This window comes from Staurois parvus, unplaced genomic scaffold (genome assembly GCF_062004578.1).
Source record: "Staurois parvus isolate SC_StPar_1 unplaced genomic scaffold, SC_StPar_1.0 ptg000578l, whole genome shotgun sequence".
NCBI classification, from domain to species: domain Eukaryota; kingdom Metazoa; phylum Chordata; class Amphibia; order Anura; family Ranidae; genus Staurois; species Staurois parvus.
This window is the reverse complement of record NW_028318374.1, coordinates 7,956,432-7,981,242: the sequence shown is the minus strand read 5'-3', so window position 1 is coordinate 7,981,242 and position 24,811 is coordinate 7,956,432. Positions and strand designations below refer to the sequence as shown.

Sequence of the window (24,811 nt, the reverse complement as noted above, 5' to 3'; positions counted from 1 at the left end):
CTCCTCTCCTCTCCCCAACATGTCCCTTCCCCTTTCCCTCTCCTCTCCTCCCCCTCTTCCTTCTACTCTCCTTTCTTCTCCTCTCTGCAACATTCCCCTCCTCTGTCCTCAATACTTACCCTCCTCTTTCCCTTTCCTCCCCTCCCCTCCTCCTCTCCTCTCCCCAGCCTGTCCCCTCCCCTTTCCCTCTACTCTCCTTCCCTCCCCTCCCCTCTCCCTCCTCTTCTCCTCTCCTTTCCTCTCCTCTCCCCAACATCTCCCCTCCCCTCTTTTCTCTTCTCCTCTCCTTTTCTGTTTTCACATTTTTTGGTAATACATACCCTCTCCATCCCTTTCTTTACTGTATATATAACAGACTTATTCTCTGTCTGTGTCTCTCTCTCTCTTTCTGTCTCTTTGCCTTTCATTATCTCACTCTATCTTGTTTCCTTTTCTCTCCTTTTCTGTCTCTCCACACTTTCTATTTCTCCCTCCACCTCTCTGTCTCTGTGTGTCTTTGTCTCTCTCTTGATTCCTTTCCTTCTCCCCCTATTTCACCTGTCTGTCTGTCCGCCCGTCCCTCCCTAGATCTATCTATCCGTCTATCTATCTATCTATCTATCTATCTATCTATCTATCTATCTATCTATCTATCTATCTATCCGTCTATCTATCTATCCGTCTATCTATCTGTCCGTCCGTCCATCCATCCATCCATCCATCCATCCATCTATCTATCTATCTATCTATCTATCTATCTATCTATCTATCTATCTATCCATCCGTCCCTATCTATCTATCTATCTATCTATCTATCTATCTATATCTGTCTGTCCGTCCGTCCCTCTCTACCTATCTATCTATATCTATCTGTCTGTCTGTCCGTCTATCTGTCTCTCTCTCTATCTATCTAGCATCTCTTTGTTTCATTCCCTTTCTCTCTCCCTTGTATCTGCGTTTCCCCCACCCCTCTCTCTCTCTTTCGCTCTCTCATTCTCTTTCTCTCTCCATTCCCGTCATTCCTCTTTCTTTCTTTCTCCCTCCCTGGTAATCCTATAGATTTGATGATATGGTGGTTGACTTCAATGGTTGCATTAAACAAACGGGGTCTTACTATGCAGAGAAAAAAAGAAATATCCTTGTGCCTAGATCCTGGCTGTCTCTCCTGTGAATATCAAGGTAGATTTATTATTCCCATGAATCATTCAAGACAAACACATATTGCACACCGATCTTTTTTGAAATAATAGCAACACAATAATCAGTTTCTCCCAGTGAAAGGCTGGAGCCTGCACCAGACAAGCAGCCATCTATCTGAATGATTCCATTCATTGTCTGGGAGCTCTATCAGTCAGGGCTGCTGGTGATCGGAGACAGAGGCCTCGTGCCGGTGACCTTTACTGAAAGCAAACTTTCAACAGGCCGTTTTGACCCGTCTCTTTCCCCGCTTGCCAAAATTGATTGTTTGCTTTTTCCGCTGTGCTCAGGACAATCGCGGGGTAAGGCGTGTTTACTTAATTGCGTTATATTTAAATTCAGCGCTTTATCTGTGTACAGAGCTGTTCAAGGTGAACGGGAGCCAAATACACTCACGTATGCCGCTGGAGAGGCGACATGACGGGCTACGAGCTGCGGCGTACGGGAGGAATTGTTTTTCTAGCCTCCTAAAGGATAACCGCAGGCAAATCTACAACAACGCCTTTTAGTTCTCTTCTTCTTTTAAAAGCCCCCAAATCAGCTTTTGAATTCGGCTGATGCCATTACCCAGAAGCTAAGTCTATATTATGTTGCCACAAGCTAGCTGAAATCAGAAAACAGGCTTGCAGTTCCTGGTATGGAGGAAGGGAAATATTTAGGTAATCTTAAAGCAGAATTAAACTCTCTCAATCAACATGACCTGTTTTTAATTCTTATGCTGAAAGCTTTAGTAAATAGATAGGTATATTTTATTTACTTGTAATCTTTTTTTTTTTTTTTTACATTCCTTCCATTGCATCCTGGTTTTTGGCCTAGGCCAAAATCCTATCATACATCCACGGGCATTTTTTTTTCTTTCATCGGAAGGAGGAGATAGGGCTTTCTCAGATGAGGAGCTTACATTTGGCGTATACATATCTGACCTTTCCTTGTTTTTTTATATAAGAATTAATCAAAATCGATTATTTATCTTTACTTTTCCTTGCTGTTTCTTATTCATTTAATTCTCCTCCTTTCTTCCTTCTTGGTTGAGATTTAAAAATATCATCTTATTCTTTATAAAATATTTTTTGGTATCTGGAGATTAATAGATTTTTTTTATAAACTATCTACAGGCATTTACTATATCTGTGGCATGAATATGTCAATATGGTTACAGTAAGTACATATATAATATTACTCATTGATTTGTTAATTTATGAATTAAGTAAGCTGTCCTGATTTTATTTAGTTCTAGTATTGTCAGATAATGAAATTAATTAATTTTTTTTTTAAATTTTGTTTTAGTTTTTATTTTCTTATTACAGTTATTCAATAACTGTTTTTTATTCTGTACATCTTTTTATTAATGTTTTCCATTGCTGTTGTAAGCATTCTTAATTAATATATTAGTCATATTGGGCGCTGCAGTTCTACGGCAATCATAGTAAAAGTCTCGGCTGCTTCTATTCCTCTTACGACTAGAGAAAGGAGCGTGACTACTGCACATGCTTCGAAATGCGTTGCCTTCTACCACCCGAGGATTCCATTGCACCTACGCTGCTTCCAGGAAGGAGAACACCAGTGACTCCCATAGGAACGGCATCCCAGACAACAATATCCAAACTCAGCGAATGACATCCATCATTGGCAGCGGCTTTGTATTATGATGAGCCTTTTAATTGTGAGTTGCCATTTGGCTTTTTGTTTAAATAAACTTTACTCCATGCTACACTTAGAGATGCTTCCTTTTACCCTTTCTTATTTTCTTGCCTGAGCTAAGGGCAGTTGGACTTCAGGAAGTAAATGCTACATCAATAATTTGCCCTTACTCAAGATAACTGCAGCTAGACATGCTGGGGGGGAGGTTCTCAAAGTGATTTCTCAACAAAACAAAACATGGAGACATGGATGGATTGCTTTGAATATTAAAAATGAATGAAATAGCGCTTTCAGTTTACAGTGCTCCAATAGTTTTGTTCTGCTTTAAAAAGAAGTATGTAAAACCAGACTATGGAAACAGCTAAGATCTCGACTTTTTCTAACACTCTTGGAACTTCAAAATAAGAATATATTAGGCTTCATTCATTCTTCACGATTTTAAATCATGGGCAGAATCACAGCAATTCCAAATCACATGGCAATCACTGCACTTCGTGTGTTTCACAGCATCAATTGTCGCCCAACAGAATTGCGCTCCAACCATGGCAAACCACTTGCAAATATTGTGTGAAACTTGTTGCCCTAAAAGGAGCAGGAGCTTCTTTTTGGGTGACAAACGCGCATAGGGCAGCCCATTCAAGTGATGGGCTGGCCCTATGAAACATGCAAAATCAGTTAGAATTGCACTTTGAAAAAAGTGTACCGGGAACGCTCATTTCCGCTATACAATATGTGAACATTGCTTTAATGAATATAAGTTTACTAGGAAAGAAAAACAGTCAGTATTCAAGCAATTTTCTGAATGGAGCCTTGACTCCAATGTACACAATTTACTAACCCTTGGCTTGGCGAAGACAATCGGTCTTGCAATACCCGAAAGAGGATTCATTGTAGTTGACAGCTGGGCGTATTTAAATTTTAGTAAGGAATGACATGTACAGGGGCGGACTGACAACTCATGGGGCCCCCGGGCAATAGGGGATCATGGGGCCCCTGTGTCCTTCCCAAACTCAAAAAAGCCTATGAAAAAGGTATCAGGGGCATCTCATGGGGCCCCCTACAGACCCCGGGCCCTCGGGCAGTGCCCGAATTTCCAAATGGTCAGTCCGCCCCTGGACATGTACATACGTCTGTATACCTGTAACCTGCACTTGATCTCCGGACCCAATTAAATATTGTTGGTTTCTTTTGAATATTTCAGTATGAAAGGCTTATTTTTCAGGTAATAACAAAAAGAGGGCTTTGTATTTTCCTGTCATTGTTAGTGGGAGTAAAACACCTGTAGTCAGCAGAAGAAATAGTGCCCTATTATTGGTACTAGTGGGAGGAATAGTACCCTATCATTGGTATTAGTTGGAGGAATATTGCCCCAATATTGGTATTTGTGGGAGGAATAGTGCTCCATTCGGGGTATTAGTGGGAGGCATATTGCCCCATTATTGGTACTAGTGGGAGGAATAGTGCTCCATTATTGGTACTAGTTGGAGGAATAGTGCTCCATTATTGCTATTAGTGGGAGGAATAGTACCCCAATATTGGTATTAGTGGGAGGAAAGTGCCCCATTATTGGTATTAGTGGGAGGAATAGTGCTCCATTATTAGTACTAGTGGGAGGAATAGTGCCCCATTTTTTGTATTAATGGCAGGAATAGTGCCCCTTTGTTGGTACTAGTGGTAGGAATATTGCCCCATTATTGTTATTAGTGGGAGGAATAGTGCCCCATTATTGGTATTATTGGGAGGAATAGTGCCCCATCATTGGTATTAGTGGGAGGAATAGTGCCCCATCATTGGTATTAGTGGGAGAAATAGTGCCCCATTATTGGTAGTAGTGGGAGGAATAGTGCCCCATTATTGGTATTAGTGGGAGGAATAGTGCCCCATTATTGGTATTAGTGGGAGGAATAGTGCTCCATTCTTGGTACTAATGGAAGGAATAGTGCCCCATTGTTGGTATTAGTGGGAGGAATAGTACCCCATTGTTGGTATTAGTGGGAGGAATAGTCCCCATTATTGTATTGATGTCAGTGGAAAGGATAGTGCCCCATTGTTGGTGTCAGTGGAAGCAATTGTGTCTTGTATCAGTAGGAGAAATAATGCCCTGAGAACCGGATAAAGATAAACAAAAGGACCGCATATGGCCCACAGTTTGGAGACCCCTGCTCTAGAAGCTGGAAATCAGTGTATTAGGCACCACTACTCCAATAATCTCCCCTAGCTTTCGGGGTTCTGGGCCGAGCAGCTGCCGTGCTACATACTGAACACAGGAGGTCGACCATGTAAGCATTCTCTGACTGGACATGGTGGCAAGCGTCACGTCACCTCTCTGCCTCCGCACCTCGTCCAATTAGAGAACACTTTGACTACAGGTCCCAACAATCCTGGGGAGAGAAGACATTTGTATTGAGGCTTCATAGCGTTGTTAGGACGGGGATGGAAATAATGCCAGAACCATGAAAACGGCAGGATTGCCAGGTAATTTGGGAGGTTACATAAGGAGAATTATAAAAAGAATACTTTCATACATGATGGTAACTTGACACGAAGGGGTTTTGAGTTTTTGCCTGGAGAGAAACTTTAAAGTAAACTTTTTGATAAGTTTACATGTGGTGAGGAATAATATCCTGATGTCACCATATACATCAAAGGCATATAGCATTTTAGAAAAGGTGTATGTGGTGCATTATAAAATCTGAGTCTATCAACACCCTCTCGCCCGACATCCTTCAATCAAAACATTTAAGGAGCTGTTCAGGTATTCTGACAGCCAATGGAGCCAGCTATCAGAGTACGATGGTCATCACACGAGTGTCCTCCATCCACGCGGTTTAGCAAGGATGGGGAAATCTTACAGTGTAGGACCAGCTTTAGATACAGACTTCAAGGAATGAGGTCTGTTGAGCGCATTCCCAGCATGAAAGGAAGAAACGTTCACCCCTTTTCACAACACCGTGCATACACCATGTGCTCTCCCTCCCACTGTCACTGCAGCAACCATTGCTCTTTCAATCCATTGACAATCAATCCAGTCTGTTGATGCATCCTGGTTTGAACTGATCTGCTCATCACTAGGCATAGAATCTGCTGAACTGTACGCTTAGCAAAGCATTGATGCACTCTGTAATAGCACCGCACTACATGGGGATCTGGAGTATGCAGTACAGCTAGGCGGATCGCTGGAGTGTATGCATTGCTTTACAATTCTATTGACAGGTGAAACAATTCCTGTATGTACCTTTTACCTGCTGCTTGACTGGAGGTGCCTTGATTTGCCTTAGGAAACCTGTGAGAAGAGACACATCTAATACCTGGCATCCTTCCTTCACCTCCCAGCGACCACTGTGCCTAGCATGTAGGGGAAGATGTTGGCTCATTACCAAGACGCTAATGAAATTGTTGGCAATCATCATGACAGAGACTGCTTGCTTCAGTTATCACCAAGCAGATCATTCTTGAGATGCCGCTGTCTACATAATAATAATTATAAAAAAAAATTCTCTGTCCCTTCCTTTGCTTTTCTTTTCCTGCCTTTCTTCCTTCTTTCCTTCCTTTCTTCCTTCCTTTAAAGCAGAACTAAACCCCCATATCCTTTACAGTCCAATGAAGCTGCCATCTACAGTGGCCATGGTGTTGCTCACGTGACCAGTTATGACATCAGCCAATTGATTAGAAACACACACACAGATCCACGTGTGTGCTGCTGTTCTCTGACCTCCCAGGCCTTCTATCTGGGGAGGATACATGTGCTTAAAGCTGGCTAGGTTCACACTTGGCCGCACCTTAGAGGGTGGTTGCAGGTGCAAGAATGATAGTTGTTCCTGCACCCACAACCACCCACAGCCAAATTGCACTGCTCTGTAGCGACGCGCAGGGCTGCCATTCATTCTTAAGCACCAAACGATTTCCCCGCGGACACATTTTTTAAAAGGTGCAAGCACCCTTTTTTGCATAAAACGCAGGCAAGGCAGCCATTCAAATGTACGGGCTGCCGTGCCCATGAAAACGCGGCCTGCAAACCCGCACACAGGCTTGAACCAGGGCTAAGTGAAGTTTAAATAGTTTGTTTGGACCAAGCTGGTCCAAACTAACTATTACCTTCACTACTAGATGTTCCCGCTGCCTTCACTGTGTAAACTGTATGTAGTCTGAGCACTGTATACAGCTCTGTGTTCTGGCAGCGGGTTGGGAACTTCCCGTCCCAACCTCTGAACAAAATCGAGTTGGGCTACAAACCATTTTATCTTCAGAAATGGGAAGCTGACCTACACAAAAATTCACAGATTTTGTTCTGCCTGAAGATCCATTCTTCCTTCCTTCTCCATGTCTCAGATTTCCCCACAAAACGAACACATGGACACATGCCTGATGAAGGGGTCCTGTTAGGCTCCAAAATATTGTTTCTGCTGTAACAATGTGATCGCTGAAAAAAGCTTGGGCCCCATTTTGAAGATCCATGGTGTGCTGGTGATGTTCTTTTGCTTTGACTGTCTTCAGTTCCAGCCGATGGTCGCTGCAGCACCTGCTTACATATACAGTAATTTCTTCAGGAATGTGCGCATTAAGAATTGTGCATTCTAATCTGAATAAAGTCTATTGCCTGTGCAAATGGCTGCTGTCTATCTGTTCACGTTCTCACTACAAGTCAAGAATCCAACCCCAAGGTGAAATGTCAGCCTACCTGATCTTTGGGGATACCTAATATGGTTAAGCCCTGTGTTTGTGTTGGTAAATCAGACATAGAACGCATGAGATAGAGACCTTAGATCAGGGATTGAAATTTCCACTCGCCTACTCATCAATGGCGAGTGGAAATTATGGTGGGGGCGAGTGTGTCCCATAGGGCCATCTTACTGAGCAGGCTCGGAGCTCAGGCCGGATCTGTCATAGGCACTGAGAGCCGTCAGACTGCTCAGTAGCTGAACGCAGTGAAAGCAAAGCAAGGAGTGTGTGCTCTCTGCCTCCCCCTAGAGTGCAGTACCCAGATCTGTGAGTGAACAACGAAGTACTGCAACTTTTTATGGGGGTGTGTGTGTGTGTGTGTACGTGTACATGTGTGTGTGTTTGTGTATGTCTGTGTATGCATGTACAATTGTACATGTGTCTGCGTGCATGTACATGTGTGTATCTGTACATGTGTCTGCGTGTATGTACGTGTATGTGTGTGTGTACATGTGTCTGTGTGTGTGTGTGTGTGTGCATGTACATGTATGAGTGTTTTTGTGTGTATGTACGTACATGTGTCTGTGTGTACATGTGTCTGTGTATGTATGTACATGTGTCTGTACCTGTGTATTTCTGTGTATGTACATGTACTGTATCTGTGTGTATGCGTGTCTGTACGTGCCTGTGTGTGTATACATGTGTCTGTATATGTGTGTGTGTACATGTGTCTCTGTGCGTGTGTATACGTTTCTGTGTGTGTATGTGTGTATGTACATGTGTATGTGTGTGTAGAGGTGTTTTTGTTGGTGGCGAGTAACTCTAAGGCCTGGCTAGTAGCTCAGGACTTGAAATTTTAAGTCCTGCCTTAGATTGTAAGCTCCTTGAGAACAGGGACTAATGTGAACGCACAATATACATGTAAAGCGCTGCATAAATTGTTGGCACTATACAAAGGTTTGTAATAATTATGTAAACAATTACCTTCTCCTGTTTGGCTCATGACATATACCAAACAAAAGCACTTTGTTATAATTGTTTGGACCTGGTAACAATCCAGAAAGCTGATAACTGAGCACTGTTATCAGTTACGCTGTTCTCAGCGAACTACAGAATGCCTACCTCCTATGTTATAAAGAAGAAGAGAGGGGAAGGTGTACTGTAATTCTAACACACTTCCTGCCTACAGTGACAATGCGACTCCTCCATGGATACAGTACAGTAAGTGAAAGTTGTCACCCCAGGACAGAAAGTGTTATTTATTTACTTCAGGTACTTATATAGCACTGTCAATTTATGCAGTGCTTTACATATATATTGTACATTCACATCAGTCCTCAAGGGGCGTACAATCTAAGGTTCCTACATTACATTCACATACTCGTGCCAATTTAGACAGGAATCAATTCACCTACCAGTATGTCTTTGGAGTGTGGGAGGAAACCAGAGTACCTGGAGGAAACCCATGTAGGCACAGCGAGAACATACAAACTCCAGGCAGGTGGTGCCGTGGCTGGGATTTGAACCAATGACCCCAGTACTGTCAGGCGGAAGTGCTAACCATTTAGCCACTGGGCTGCCCACAGCTGTTATATAGTGTTGTTTATATACACTTACAGGTAGAATTTCACTTTAAAACTGACTCTAACCCTCATTCCCCTATATGCCACCATTAAACCTGGAAGACTGAGGACCACTTCTGACCAAGAAGAGGTACTGCAGGGGACAGCTCTGGATTAAAGTTGAGCATTGAATCTGAAGCTGATTGTATTTTTAGCACCTGGGGGCTGTTTTAAAAAATAAACGTTTAAACCTATGGTTGGAATTTAACTTTATCAAAATGTATATTACAACTAGGACTGAGCACAAGATCACAGGCCAAGTGGGATGTCTTTTCCTTTATTCTGCTACCTGGAAGCGATTCTGTACAGCCAAGTTTATTAAAATGCAGGCGGCAAAGGCAAATCGGCAGCCCCTCATTATCCTAAAGATCGCTCCGCATGTCAAGTTGTAAATCAACTGGCTACTTCTGACATGGTTCCCAAAAGGCATCGCACTAAATATATAAACAAAAGACATAATACATTGCACTTTCTCCTCTATAGAAGCAGCTTTCACATTATGATTGATGGCACGAGCGCGCCGCTAAGGGGGGTTGGCTAAGGTTACTGATGGGGCAAGATCCCGGGCTCATATTGCAGCTTATTTGTATCATTCATGAATCGTGTGTGAATACAGCAATTGACTCTGTAGGAGTCTTGTTCCCTTGTGTCTCTCTCATAATATGGATGCAGAATACGGCATTTCAAATTATTAATTACTTCCAAATGTTGGCTAACCATTAAGAAGGATGTGGAAACAACTTTTTTTTCTTGTAATAAAATGATCTGGCTAATTCATCAATGCATGTAAAGGGTAATTCCATCCAGAAATGATATACAAGTTTTTGGTGGATCCTGGTGGAATTAATTTCTCTGTGGCTTCTTATATCATTTGAAAAACTGGTCAGTAAGACACATTGATAGGTCAAACACTTGAATGCTTATCAGGTGACCCCTACCCATGGGATAGGTACCATATTGGCAGCTTCCACAGCTATCTGATGAGAGTCCAAAATCTGAGACTATTTGCAAATGATAAAAGGCATAGTCCATATTAATGACCTCGGATCAAGTATCTTTCAGAAAGCTAATTGGCCTACCATTCATGGCCGCCATTTCTACCACACATGAAGTGGCCATGTTGGCTTAAAGTTGAGGATAGGACAAATTCTTCTTCCCTGCACACAATTCTTTATTTTTGGAGGTGATTTTTTTTTTTGAGGCATAGAGATCTCTCAGCTACTATTCTGACTGAAATGAACAAGAAAAGAACAATGCCAAGAGTTCTGAACGTACTGCGGCTCCTCCAAAGGGAAATATTCTCATGTGGTGACTACCAGTTTAACAGCCATCGCCTCCTGCCTAATGGAAGCAAGGGAGTTCTTTGATAGCCTCCTGTAAAGCCAACTTGGATCGATATGAACCATCTGAATTTCAATCCTTGTATGGGCAAGCTGGTTGAACACAAGTTGATCTATCGATTACAACCAGCCTGTTGGGTTTTTTATCAAACAATCAGTATAGTCGACAACACTGATCATTGTATTCTGGTGGCAGGGGAAGACTCCCCACTGTCATAATACAATATGACAGCAAGTGTGATTTCCCCATCCACATTTAATGTGTGGATGGGGGAATCAAGGCATTTTCTTGGGTGTTTATTACACAAGCCCCCTCTACTCTTGATCACATTCCAAAGACTTCTGGAGGATGGCAACTGATTTCACTACATTTTAGGTCCTCTTTCAGAACTAATTTTAGAAGGCCAGGCCAGACTATGGAAATAAATTGCTCATGCACAACCTGATCAGGATTGGGTATGGCCACACACCTGGGGCTACCTTTAATTTCCAAGTGGTTCCATAACCCCTGTATGGCGTCTGCATAATGAGGAATATTCTCCCCTTCTTGTTGAGTCTGCATAAAGAAATGTTTTTGCGGAGTTCCACCATGGGGGTAGTTCCACCATACAGAATTTCCAAGTGAGCCACTAAGATTGATGTGGTGTTCCTCTCTTTCTTGGGCAAAATTAGCACACCTGGTGAGTGCCAAAGAATTGAAGGCTACATCAAGAAGATGTATCTCTGAGATCTGAAACAATTGTGCTGAGTTCTCAAGCTGTTCTGCCCAATGCTCCAGGGGAATATTTGTGCAACTAAAATGTTTGAATGTATGCCAGTTCAGCTACATACAGCACCATGGTCAAACCTTTAGCCACTCACACCACTATGGATTATGGTTTGTCATTCTACCAACTATGCCAAACTGTTGGCAGGGCAAGTGTTTGCTGGGAATTTCATCCTAGCACTGCCAGGGCTGTTTTTGCCTTTTTAAAATATATGTTAAAATAATAATTTTAGACCTGAAGGTTAGTTAAAACCCCCAAAATTTTCTATATTTTCTGAAAGCAGAAACCATGGAGAATAAAATGGTGGTAGTTCCAATTTCTTATGTCACATGATATTAGTTCAACAGTTTGTCAAGTGCAAATTTTCAGTAAATAATCCACTAAGTTAATTTTAGTCCACATAATGCTTAATGTATTACCCATTTTTTTTTATAAAATATAAAAGATGAAGTTTCACCAAGTAAATAGATACCAAACATGTCAAGCCTCAAAATTATATGTACCTATGAAACAGCATCAAAATTAAGGTACCCAAAATGGTCCCTAGGCAATGTTTTAAAGACCTTGCAGGTCATCAGTTTAGAGTTGACCATGAATAATGGTCCCTGGAATTATTGCTCTCACTCTGGTGTGGGTAGCAATATGTAACATGTACAATGCAATTAACATTTGCATACATAGATGTGTTTATGTATATGTGTGTGGGCTCAGTTATAGCAATGGCCCCATAAATGATAGCATATTTATATTGACATAGTAATATTTTAGGCCCCTGATCTCTCTCCTGGACTCCACTAAAGCTAATAGAGCAGAGGTCATGCTCCATTAGCTTTCATCCTGGCCACAGCAGCTGGGGAAAAAGAAAGCCAAAACTGGAATCAAACTTACTAGAGGACATGAGGGAACAGTCATTCACTGATCACCCTCCCCTCTACCTAGTGACACCTGCCATGAAGGTCTTGGTCCTGCAGATGGGAACCCAGAAGACATGGCAAGTGGGTGGTACATTCCAGGGGTCCATGGAAGAGGAAGTCCATCTAAAAACCAACAGCTAGCATGTGAAATTTAGATACATTACCTGCTGCTGTAGCAGCCAGGAGTGTGTGTAGAAAATCCATTGCTATCGATGTATGACATATTTTGGTGGCAGTAAAAGGGTTTAAGGGACCAGGCAAGATAATGTGATTGATTTACTACAACTGGAGAGTGTAAAATCTGCTGCAGCTGTGCATGGTAGCCAGTCAGCTTCTAACTTCAGCTTGTTCAATTGAGCTTTGACAAAAAACCTGGAAGATGATTGGTTTCTATGCAGAGCTGCACCAGATTTTGCACTCTCCAGTTTCAGTAAATTAACCCCAATGTCTTCTAGGATTTTATTGTTTATGTAATGAATAATAAATAGTGAAGCAATGCAATTGTTATCCCAAAGTATAGGTACTTGTGGATAGTACTGTGCAGGGGTGGACTGACAACTTATGGGGCCCCCGGGGGATCATGGGGTCCCTGTGTCCTTGCCCAAACTCAAAAAAGCCTATGAAAAAGGTACCAGGGGCATATCATGGGGCCCCCTACTGACCCCGGGCCCTCAGGCAGTGCCCGAGTTTCCCAATGGTCAGTCCGCCCCTGGTACTGTATCAGTTCTGTAAATGGCAGTCCAAATATGCCAAACTTGCATTCAGCAGTGTTCTCAAGGATTGCTCCTTAAACAGTTCCCATAGGTTAATAGTGGTCCCTAGATAGGGTGTTGGCTGGGCTCAAAAGTTCTTTCCCAAACTCACAATATTTTCCAGGGGTGCACTGGACTGTCCCTATTCTGCTCCTCAGGAACCTTTCTCTGCACTCGGCCTTACTCTGCCTATCCAGCTTCTACCTGTTCCTATCTAGGTACTTCCCACACTGCAGGGCATACCAAAATGACCCAGCAGGGGCTATATATAATCCCTCTGGGTCCAAATGGCTTCCAAATCTTGGGAGAGTTCTGTATTTAGTCAGACACAGACTCCCCAAGGTGGCCACCAGAAGTGCCATGCAGAGGATAAGTCAGTCCTCTGCAAGGTTTCCCCTAGAACCAGAGGTAAACGGATCACGTGATCATTGTGCTCTGGCATCTAATCTGGGAATCACCACCTCACTCTCTCTGCTGACACCCATCTGAGCATCCTTATCACTCAACTACACAGCATCCTACTACTTGCCTGTGAAGCAATGTTTGCATAGTCCTCTCTGTGGACCATACAAACCCTATTCCCTATGTTATGAAGAAGAAGAGTGAGGAAGTGCTTTGTAGTCATTTGTAAGATTCAGAGCCATCCTTACAGCCTGGTGCTTCAATAAAGTAATGAATGGTGACATCGTTAAAAGTCAAAGCCTCTGCATAAAGGTATCACTAGCAGACAATCAACGAGGATTACTGTATGTGGCTATAGGAATTAATAAGCAAAATACTTATTCCTTGTGTGATGGACCTAATCTGGACAGGGGCTTTTGAAAGGGAATGCAATTTTGGGTCACTGAAGACCTTCTAGGAAAGTGTCCTTATACGCTTTCTGTTCTAGGGTGACAACACTCCTCCATAAATACAGTACAGTGAGTGAACGTTGTCTCACTGGGACAAGATCTGAGTTACCGTCAGGATCATAAACTGAATACAGCCTAAAATATTAGGAAACTGATACAGCTACCATCTAAGAAGAGTAAGTCACAATTTAATTTATTTTTGTCCTCGGGTTTATATACACTTTGTGGTCCCATGGCAACCTGAATTTAGATCTTCTTCTCTCCCACAGAACTGGCAAGATGGGAGGTAATTCAACCAAAGTGGAGAAGCCTTAGGGATCACTACCAAGACTGGCAGGGAGTAAGTCTGCAGGACCGTGGGACAAGGTAACCCTCTCTATTAGGCCTCATTTACTCTTGTGGTTAGGGGACGCATTTTTTCTGCTCCCAACCACTCCCCCTGCTGCTTTGCATAGTGGTCTGGCAAAAAAGATCCCCACTATCTCATTTGGTGAGCTGTTTCTCCCGCTGAACATAACCCATTCAACTTAAAGCAGAACATCACCCAAAAAGGGGAAGTTCTGCTTTTCCACCTCCCCCCACACACACATAATTTTTTTTTGTAGGAAGCGGGTACCTAGGTGACCCAAGTGGAAGTTTGCCCTCTCTTTGTCCACAGCCTTCTGGGACACGTCACAGGTCCCAGAAGGCCGTGGGACCATTTACAAAGCTCATGCAGTGGGAAGCCATCTGTGAAGTTGAAAAGAGTCACAGCTAAACATGCTGGTGCCAGCTACAGGACTTGTAGTTGTTTTTGGGGGGAACTGAAGATTTTATTTAATAGGGGCACCCCACAATCGCCTTGCAACTGTGTGCTCTGGTGCAGGCTTTAAGGGGTTAAAACAGACAGTGAGAAGGCAACATAGTACATATCACTTTTCAGAGGGCAACACAAGTGAAAATGAGGCCTTACAAACCCCCCGTAAAATAGGGCCCCATGCACACAGATATCTTTGGTTGTATGATGTGAAATTCGGGTGCCTGTGTGCATGAGGCATCCCCTAGACACCTCTGATTATTTTTGGGGGTCATGTTGAGCTTGAAGAGGGCACATTATTTGTGTATGAATGAAAAAACACACCTTGTAAACAATAATGGATAATATAGAATTTAAGAAAAACTGAAGATTTTTCCCACCCTTCAATCGAGCCGCCATCAAGGTGATCAGGGAAGGAGAGTATCCCTTCACACAGCATACTGTTATCGTGTCGGTGTGTTTCAAGGTCTTCATGTCCTCCTGTCAGGATGGATCGGACCCAAAACACATCATCCCAGCTCTCTCTTCTTCCACACATCAGCGTGTCAAAATGAATTGACTTAAGCTCTTGAACTGCTTTTAAATCAGCAAAACTATAATCACATTTACCCCCAACAAAAAAAAAATGCACTACCCATACAGGAATTCAGAGTTTTCACTAAAATCTGCCCTTTTATCTCAGAGACCTGAGGGAAGGATGGTAAGGAGCTGAAAAAAAGGTACAATATGTTTTGTGATCACACAGAGGACATGAAATTGAACTATTTCTCCAATCCTTCTATGAACCTGTTAATACAAAGAGAACCGGTCATACTCATACAAAGATCTGACTGTCCAGCTGGAATTATCATTGTGCTGGTTCACCTTGAAACTAGGGATGAAGGGAGTGATTTCAGCACTGTCGTTTATTGTATCGCCTGTAGCCTCCCTAGCGGTCTGATTATGTCAGTATTTCTGTGCTCAAAGCGGTACTTTTTTTGCATGGAAATATGTTGTTTTTTTATTGTAGGCCTGTAATTTTTAGGAATAACTCACTGAAATCTGTCCGGACAAGAGTCTAGTAAACATGCCGGGTATGTTAAAATTTGAAACACGAAATCATAAATTATAATTTAATAAATAATCATAAAAATAATAATATAATAATAATAAATGTAATTCAATAATATAATCAAACCAAAAACACTGAAATTTGAAATATAGCGCCAAGTTCGCACATCACTGAGCAAAGTCACAAAATCGTTTTCAGTGTCTGATGAGGAATTTCCCCCACGAATCATTATCACTCAATTCTGCAAGTGGTTCTAATTTACTATCGCTGTTCTCTAGCTGGTCTAAAATCGCTTTTGACGTAAAGGGACGCTTTTTGGACGCCATGGACGTTTCTCAGTTTCCAGGCAGAAAGAACAGTAAAAATGCAGGCAGGACACAGGACAAAGCACTCGGGACAAAATGTATGTGAAATGGTTTGATACAGTAATGTTTTACTATGTGATTTTAGTGCATTTAGTGAATGTCACTCTTTGACATTTTTTAATTTCCCGCCGTTCCGTCCCCTGTACGTCCTGACGTTGCAGGGAACGGAACCCGGAAGACAGATGCCGGCATCGGCCGGAGGACATTACAGGGGACACTGCAGGAGGGACATCGCAGGAGCGCAGGACAAGGTAAGTGAAGCAGAGATCCCGGAGCAACGCTCTAAGGTATTCCCAAGTGTACCGCAGGGTTACCGCTTGTGGTGCTGAAACTTTACCCCGAGCTACACTCGGGAATACCACCAGGGAGGTTAAAGTGGAACTTCACTCTCTCAAGCAACATTAACAATTTTTAATCCTTATGCTACTGGCATTACAGCCCTGGCCAAACGTTTTGAGAATGACACAAATATTCATTTACCTGCAAGGAAATACGTGCGGTCATCGTTGCTTTGCACAAAAAGGGATTCACAGTCAAGGATATTGCTGCTACTAAGATTGCAGGTAAATCAACCATTTATCGGATCATCAAGAATTTCGAGGAGAGAGGTTCAATGGTTGTGAAGAAGGCTTCAGGGCGCCCAAGAAAATCCAGCAAGCGCCAGGACTGTCTCCTAAAGTTGATTCAGCTGTGGGATTGGGGCACCACCAGTGTGGAGCTTGTGCAGGAATGGCAGCAGGCTGGTATGAGTGCATCTGCATGCATAGTGAGGTGAAAGCATTTGGAGGATGGCCTGGTGTCAAGAAGGGCAGCAAAGAAGCCACTTCTCTCCAGGAAAAATATCAGGGACAGACTGATATTCTGCAAAAGCTCCAGGAATTGGACTGCTGAGGACTGGGGTAAAGTCATTTTCTCTGATGAATCCCCTTTCTGGTTGTGGGGCATACAGAAAAAAACCTTTTCTGGAAATGAAAAGGTGAACGCTACCATCAGTCCTGTGTCATGCCAACAGTAAAGCATCCTGAGACCATTCATGAGTGGGGTTGCTTCTCATCCAAGGGAGGGGGCTCACTCAAAATTGTGCCTAAGAACACAGCCATGAATAAAGAATGGTACAAAAACATCCTCCGACAGCAACTTCTCTCAACCATCCAAAAACAGTTTGGTGCTTGGGTATTCATTTATTTCATTGGCCAGAATATTAAAGAGGTACTAAACCTACAACAGTACAATCAGCCTGTATATGCAGTAAAGTATGCTTGTTATACTCACTATGGAACTTAAGAGGTTAATCCTCTACATTGTATAAAAAGGCTGTTTTATCCCATCTTCTCTGATCCTCCCCTTCTTATACTGTCCACAATCCATTTGCTGATAGAACAGAGCCTTGGGGGCACGCTGTACATGCTCAGTTTGGTTGGTATTGCTAGAGAGTTTTTTTCTCTTTGGGAGAGTGCATGTGATCAGCAGAGGGCCAATCAGCACTGTCTAGACAGAGGTTCTGCATCTTCCTAGAGCAAAATGAGAACTCCTCCTACAAGCTTTAACTAGTGCTCTGCTGGACACTGATAGAAGTCACAAGACTGCTGATGAGAAAAAGGCATTTAGCAGTTTATATTTACTAAAATAATTGCATTTCCATGTTCTGTGTACTGTGGGAGACCAGATATAGTGAATGCAGGGGCCTGAGTTTAGTCACATTTTAATTTATTTTGACCATTAAAATGAAAAGACACTCAAACACTAAATAAGTGTAGTCACCAGACACATTTGGGTGCGTTTTGGCATTTTTTGCCAGTCGCTCCTTTCTTGAACGCACAAGTGATGTTTTGTTTTTTTTCTGCCTGTAAACACCTATGTGTGCATTGATGCATAGGCTAACATGGAGGAGCATTTAAAGGCAGACAAAAAAAAGGTCAAATACTTGTAAAACAGGCATTTTTAAGCTTAAGTGTGCATGAGACCTAACCATTTTACGTGTTGAAAGGAACTAATTAAAATAAGCAAAATTTAAAAAACAAAATGCGTCTTTTTCATTTGCAAATAACGTTGCTGTGCTTTGTACTAGATACATTATCTTGCTGTCATTTTAAATTACACAAGTTTAGAATAAAATTATACTTTTATCCAGAAAAATATCTTTTTTTTTTGAACACTTGTCAAATTAGAAAATAACATATTTTTTTACAAAACAGTCTTGTAAAAAAAAAAAAAGCCTAGTTAGTCCACAAAAAAACAAATATATGTATTACTTTGATATTTAAAGTAATGTCATTGATGACATACAATAACTGTGAAAAATGATCAAAACGTTTAAAAATGGTATTAAAAAAATGTTGAAATGTAAACATTTCTTTGGTCCATAAGGGGGGTATAAGTATAATGGTTGAAGTGGTTAATAAATGACCCGTTTCTTGACCGCCCAGATTTCAACACCTTAATTCCCAGTTCTGCCCACCTGTGTCCATTGCAAGGGGGTTTCATTATTTCCTTTAACCCCCGGCATGCCACACTGGCCATTTAGTCTCTCATAGACATAAGGTGTGATTTCTCAGAAGCTATTGCTATATTCTTCCCTGCTTAGGAAGCCTCCCCTGGCAATAATTTCCCTTGCCATCCATCATTCTTATTATACCAAGTATGTTTTGCTGACTGTCATCTTACTGTAAGTCACACAAGTTTTTTATTTTTTATAGATTAAATAGAGAAGCCATATAAGATCTATGCAAATTTATGTATGATATAAGCAAAATGCAACTGTATCCCAGGTGTGGTGTTGCTACAAGATACAATAGATGGGTAAAATAGCTCAAGGACATACGGTGAAAAAAAGTAGTCATAAGCTCCTAGTATCTTCCTTTTGTCATGTCTAATGAAGAGGGCCTGAGACTGGATATTGTTATCTTCCAGTACTACAGGTCATAAGATCAGAACACTAGAGCACTTTTAACCACTTCAATAGCGGGCACTTTCACCCCCTTCCTGCCCAGGCCAATTTTCAGCTTTCAGCGCTGTTGCACTTTGAATGACAATTGCGTGGTCATGCAACACTGTACCCATATTAAATTTGTATAATTTTTTTGAAACAGATAGAGCTTTCTTTTAGTGGTATTCAAGCACCACTGGGTTTTTATTTTTTGGTAACAAACAAAAAAAAGACTGAAAATTTGGGAAAATAAAAACATTTTTCTTTGTTTCTGTTGTCACTGATGGGCACTGATTAGGCTGCACTGAAGGGCACTGGTGAGGCTGCGCTGTTGTGCACTGATGGGCACTGGTGAGGCTGCACTGATGAGGTGGCACTGATGGGCCCTGATGAAGCGGCACTGGTTGGTTACTGATGGACACTGATGAGGCTGCACTGATGGGCACTGATGAGGCTGCACTGATGGGCACTGATGAGGCAGCACTGATGGGCACTGATAGGCGTCACTAATAAGCTGCACTGATGGGCTCTGATTGCCACCGATGGTACTGCACTGATCATCAGGGAACTGATGATCAGTGCCCTGATAATCAGTGCAAACAATGTACTCACTGTACCCTGTCCGACTTGCTGATAATCAGCTGTCCTTTCCTAACACAAACACAGCGTGTGAGGACAGGAACACCAATAACCGTCAGCCATCTGTCTGTCTGAGATTTGACACAGCTAAACACATGGTAAAGGGCCACTGTGATTGGCCTTTCACTGCAATCTGTGATCAGCTGTGTCCAAAGGATTCCTGAAATGCGTCAAGTCCACATGTGAACTGTAATCAGAATCTCTGCATGTTGTGAACCCTGATGTGGAGTGGTTTTAGTTTTGTGTAATACATTTTTAATGGTATATAATAAAGTTGTTTTTATGATACTCAGTTTGTCTTCTATATGTCCAGAAAAAGCCCATGACTACATATTTTGTTCATAGTTGTACCTACAACTATTATAGGCTTACCTATAGGTAAAAAAGTGGAGTTTACTACTGCTTTAACCCCTAAAAGCCCACACCATCATGCTGCAACCGTGTGCATTGCATGCAATTGTAGAGTGTGCCCAGCATCATCCAGTTGAAAGGGTTGGGTTCGGTTCACCTACCTACTGCCGTTGCAGTTTAACCACTTGGCGCCGGCTGAATGCAAATGTGCGGCCTCCCGGCATCTGGGCCTAGACGCCAAACGGCCACACATTTGCGTTCTATTAAAAAAAAATATGTGCTGAGAGCCAGGTGAGGACTGACAACTCATAGGGCCCCCGGGCAATAGGGAATCATGGGGCCCCTGTGTTTTTGCCCAAACTCAAAAAAGCCTATGAAAAAGGTACCAGGGGCATCTCATGGGGCCCCTTACTGACCCCAGGCCCTCGGGCAGTGCCTGAGTTTCCAAATGGTCAGTCCGCCCCTGCTGAGAGCGCGCACCCTGTGCGTTCCCAGCACACACATTCGGTACTCATGGAAAGGTCCCGATCTCCTCTTTCGATCGGGACCTTTCCCGATCATGTGACCCCCGTGACAGCAAATCACATGACCCTAAAACCTCACTCTGCCTCCCGGCTTCTGGAACCCTTAAAGCGCTGGGAGGCACCTGCACCAAGCTGTTACAGGCTGTGGATGGTGGGCACTAAAAATTTTTTATTTAAGTGTACAATTTTATTGCCCCCCCCAACTGCACGTGTAGTAGTAGTCTAAGCTCTCCCAGACCTGATCATCACTTCACATGTGAAGAGGCCCTGTTCTCTCTTTATACGTATTTAAATAATTAATTTGAGCCGTCCTCCTTTGCAGCAATCTGTAACCCCCCCATAACATCTGGGCGCGCACTGGCGGCAGATAATGAAAATACCCTTTTGTCTGACAGGTATAATCTTTGCAGAAAAAGTTTGGAATTTTTCAAGCTGATTATTTAAACTTTTGTACTTGTGAACATTCCGTTGTGTGTCTGTTAAGTTGTGAAGGACATCTCCGTATTTACCCAGCCTCATTTAATGGATTCCTTAATTATACATTTGATGTAATAGGCTGTCAGAGTAGGCACTTCATTCCGCCATATCTACAAGTCCCTGCAGTGCACTGAATAAACCAATTACTTTCCTGTCCATTCATTTTTCCATCCTTACTACCCTGTATTTACACCCAACCAGCCCATTCCCGTCCAACAGGAGGCATTGCACGCACTCTCCATAAGGTAATCTATGGAAACTGAGCAATGATTTTTTTTTTTTTTTTTTTTTCCCGGTGCTGATGAAAATGTTCGAATTTGTAGACATTAGATACAAGTAGTCCTTGGTAATTATACTTCCCATGGAAAATGTAAAAGGTTCGATCCTTAAAGAGGCTCTGTCGCCAACTTAAGAAATGCAGGTAAAAGCACAGGAAAATCAAGAATTCTACTTTCTTACGTGTAGCGTATCATTTTCCTTTTTCATGAACAATTTTATATTTACTTACAAAGTGCCTTTGGACTTACCAAAAAAAAAATGACTAGTCAATTCTCTAGCACAGCCCCCCCCCTCCTCCCTGGCCATCATAGCCCATCTCCTCTTCTGGGAGTGTCTAAGGCGTTTGCTCAGCTTGAATGTCCTTGAAGTGACGTTCTGCACACACGTTTAATGGATTCCATTGGCCAGATGATTAATCTGGCAATTGGAATGCATAAACCCTCAAGCACTAAATGTGTCTAGCATTTAGGAACGCTTACATGCGTTTAGGTGCGCCAAGCGTTTTTTCTGTCCAAAAGCTGATCTCCTGAGCCATAATGGGTTTTTTTTTCAGCCTGTAAATGCTCTTCAAATACTCCAGTAAACATCTATGTGTGAATGGACACAAAGGCTAACAAAGAGGTGTGTTTACAAGCAGAAAAAAAAATCAAATGCCTGTAAAAGTGGCACTTTATAACCTCATGTAAATGAGCCCTAACTAGTCTCTGTGCTGGCCTAGCTTCATTCACTCCTCCCTTCACGCCCCTACATAACATTTTATTTAGCAGCTGGGGGAGTAGTGAAGAGAATACTATGCTACATAGACCTGGTGCCAACCTGCAGCTCGGGGCGGCATGCACTCCTTTGGCACTTTTTGTGCAGCCCTTAGGGTCCTGTCAGACACTAATTTGTGTTTCTCTGTTGTCCTGTTATAGTAGTGATTTCTAGCAGCCTCATGTAATATGTGTCCAGTCTATGACTGTCTACTGCAGCATATCCCCAGTCTCCAACAACTCCTGTATCATGTTCATAGTATCTGACAGTCTCCTGCAACATGTTCACAGTCTCTGACCATCTCTTTTACCATGTCTGCAATCTCTGACCATCTCTTGTATTATATCCACAGTGTCTAACCATCTCTTGTACCATGTCTGCAATCTCCGACCATCTCTTGTATCATGTCTGCAATCTCTGACCATCTCTTGTATCATGTCTGCAGTCTATGACAATCTCTTGTATCATGTCTGCAATTTCTGTCCATCTCTTGTACTATGTCCACAGTGTCTAACCATCCCTTGTAGCATGTCTGCAATCTCTAACCATCTCTTTTACCATGTCTGCAATCTCTAACCATCTCTTGTAGTATGTCTGCAGTCTATGACCATCTCTTGTATCATGTCTGCAATCTCTGTCCATCTCTTGTAGTATGTCCACGGTCTTTGACTATCTTTTGTATCATGTCTGCAGTCTATGACCATCTCTTGTATCAGTTCTGCAATCTCTGACCCTCTCTTGTAGCATTTCCATAGTCTCTGACCATCTCTAGTATCATGGCCATAGTCTCTGACCATCTCCTGTATCAAGTCTGCAGTCTCTGACCATCTCTTGTATCATGTCTGCAATCTCTGACCATCTCTTGTATAATGTCTACAGTTGCAGACCATCTCTTGTATCAGTTCTGCAATCTCTGACCCTCTCTTCTAGTATTTCCACAGTCTCTGACCATCTCTTGTATCATGTCTTCAGTCTCTGACCATCTCTTGTATCAGTTCTGCAATCTCTGACCCTCTCTTGTAGTATTTCCACAGTCTCTGACCATCTCTCGTATCATGTCTGCAGTCTCTGACCATCTCTTAAATCATATCCACAGTCTCTGACCATCTTCCGTATCATGTCTGCAATCTCTGACCATCTCTTGTATTATGTCCACAGTCTCTGACCATCTCTCGTCCCATGTCTGCAATCTCTGGCCGTCTCATGTAGTATGTCTGCAGTCTTTGACCATCTCTTGTATCATGTCTACAGTTGCAGACCATCTCTTATATCAATTCTGCAATCTCTGACCCTCTTGTAGTATTCCCACAGTCTCTGACCATCTCTTGTATCATGTGTGCAGTCTCTGACTATCTCTTGCATCATGTCCAGTCTCTGACCATCTCCCGTATCATGTATGCAGTCTCTGAACATCTCTTGTATCATGTCTGGAATCTCTGATCATCTCTTCTTTTTACATCCACAGTTTCTGACCATCTGTTGTACCATGTCTTTAGTCTCTAACCATCTCTTGTAGTATTTCTGCAGTCTCTGACCATCTCTTGTATCATGTCTACAGTTGCAGACCATCTCTTGTATCAGTTCTGCAATCTCTGACCATCTCTTGCATCATGCCCACAGTCTCTGACCATCTCTTGTATCATGACCATAGTCTGTTGTGTTTCTGCTGTCTCTGATGATAAATATTTAGTGAACTTTATGTGTGGCCCTTTGGTGATGTAGGGGGCCACATGCAAGGCCCCTGTAACAAGAAAAGTTGATAACTGCTGTAGAGTGACAACCAGAGGCGTAACTTAAAGCGTGTGGGCCTGTTGTCATAGGGAACCTTCTTCGGGACGAAGTCTGGGAGTGTGTGCAAGGTCTTGCGAGAAGAATTATAGTAGCTTCCCTCTGTGCCTATGGGAAGAATACAGTCAATATGCAGTATAATGAGTTAAGACAAGCTGGTGGAGTTCAATGAGTGCTTAGCGCCACTTTTTCAAGATGACTTTTAAGTCATGTATCGAGACAGGTAGGAACAGACCGTGTCACGGGCTAAGGAGAGACGCTGTCCTTCTACACACGTGTGCGGGGCTCTGAAGTGTAATGTGGCCCCCGATCTGAAGGTGTCGTCATCCCACACTGAGGTAAAGGTAAAATACGTGGCTTGCAGTATGTCAAAACACAGGTTTCTCACTTGCTTTCCACATTTAATGTGTTAAACAGAAATCGATCACATTATACAGATTACTTTCTTTATAGTGGCAACACAGGCCATATGGAAAAGTGAATGAATTTGTATTAGGGAATTACCAATACTAACATATAGAATACTAAACAGAGAAAATGAATGTCTTAACAATCACAAAACTGAACAAAGATAGTATAAACAAAGTGGGACTAACTTGTATCAAAGAGGAGAGCACAAAACATGCGTTACTCATTTGCATTCTGAGTTTATTGTGAGCTTGTTGGTATTATACCACAAATCATTAGAGCTCCCTCTAGCTGCAGCCTAGTAATAGCATTACTGGGAGGTTTATTCATTTACTTGCTCCCCTGTGGCCCCTAAGAAGCAATATGTTATACCTATAAATCAAAAGTGCAGCGCTAAAAATAATCTATATATCTGACCAAACACGATATAAAAGCTTGGATAAAAATATCAAATATACATCCGTATCCGAGGTTAAAATGGATAAACTTATGTGGATAAGTAACACCAAATACAACAATAAATAAAAGTTCATATGGTGATATTCGTGCCTATGATTCCAACCGCAGCGATGCTTTAGTGCTTGTGCTTGAAGGTATAGTAAAAGTGCACACTCACTAGATGCGCATTGGAAATGGGCATATAAATAAACCCTCAGAGATCCACTTTCAGGAAGCGAGATATGCTGGGAGTAAGGATAACCTCCCTCTGGGTAGTATGCAGCACAGCAGAAG

At 42.4% G+C, this 24,811-nt stretch overlaps 1 long non-coding RNA gene across 1 annotated transcript; it reads left to right on the top strand.

The window, feature by feature from the left end:
• The first annotated feature begins 1,281 nt into the window (after positions 1-1,281).
• Positions 1,282-2,893, top strand: LOC149450250 (uncharacterized). The gene is made up of 3 exons (XR_016315283.1): positions 1,282-1,478; positions 2,292-2,334; positions 2,641-2,893. It is a non-coding gene; the product is annotated as an uncharacterized LOC149450250 (long non-coding RNA).
• The last annotated feature ends 21,918 nt before the right edge of the window (positions 2,894-24,811 follow it).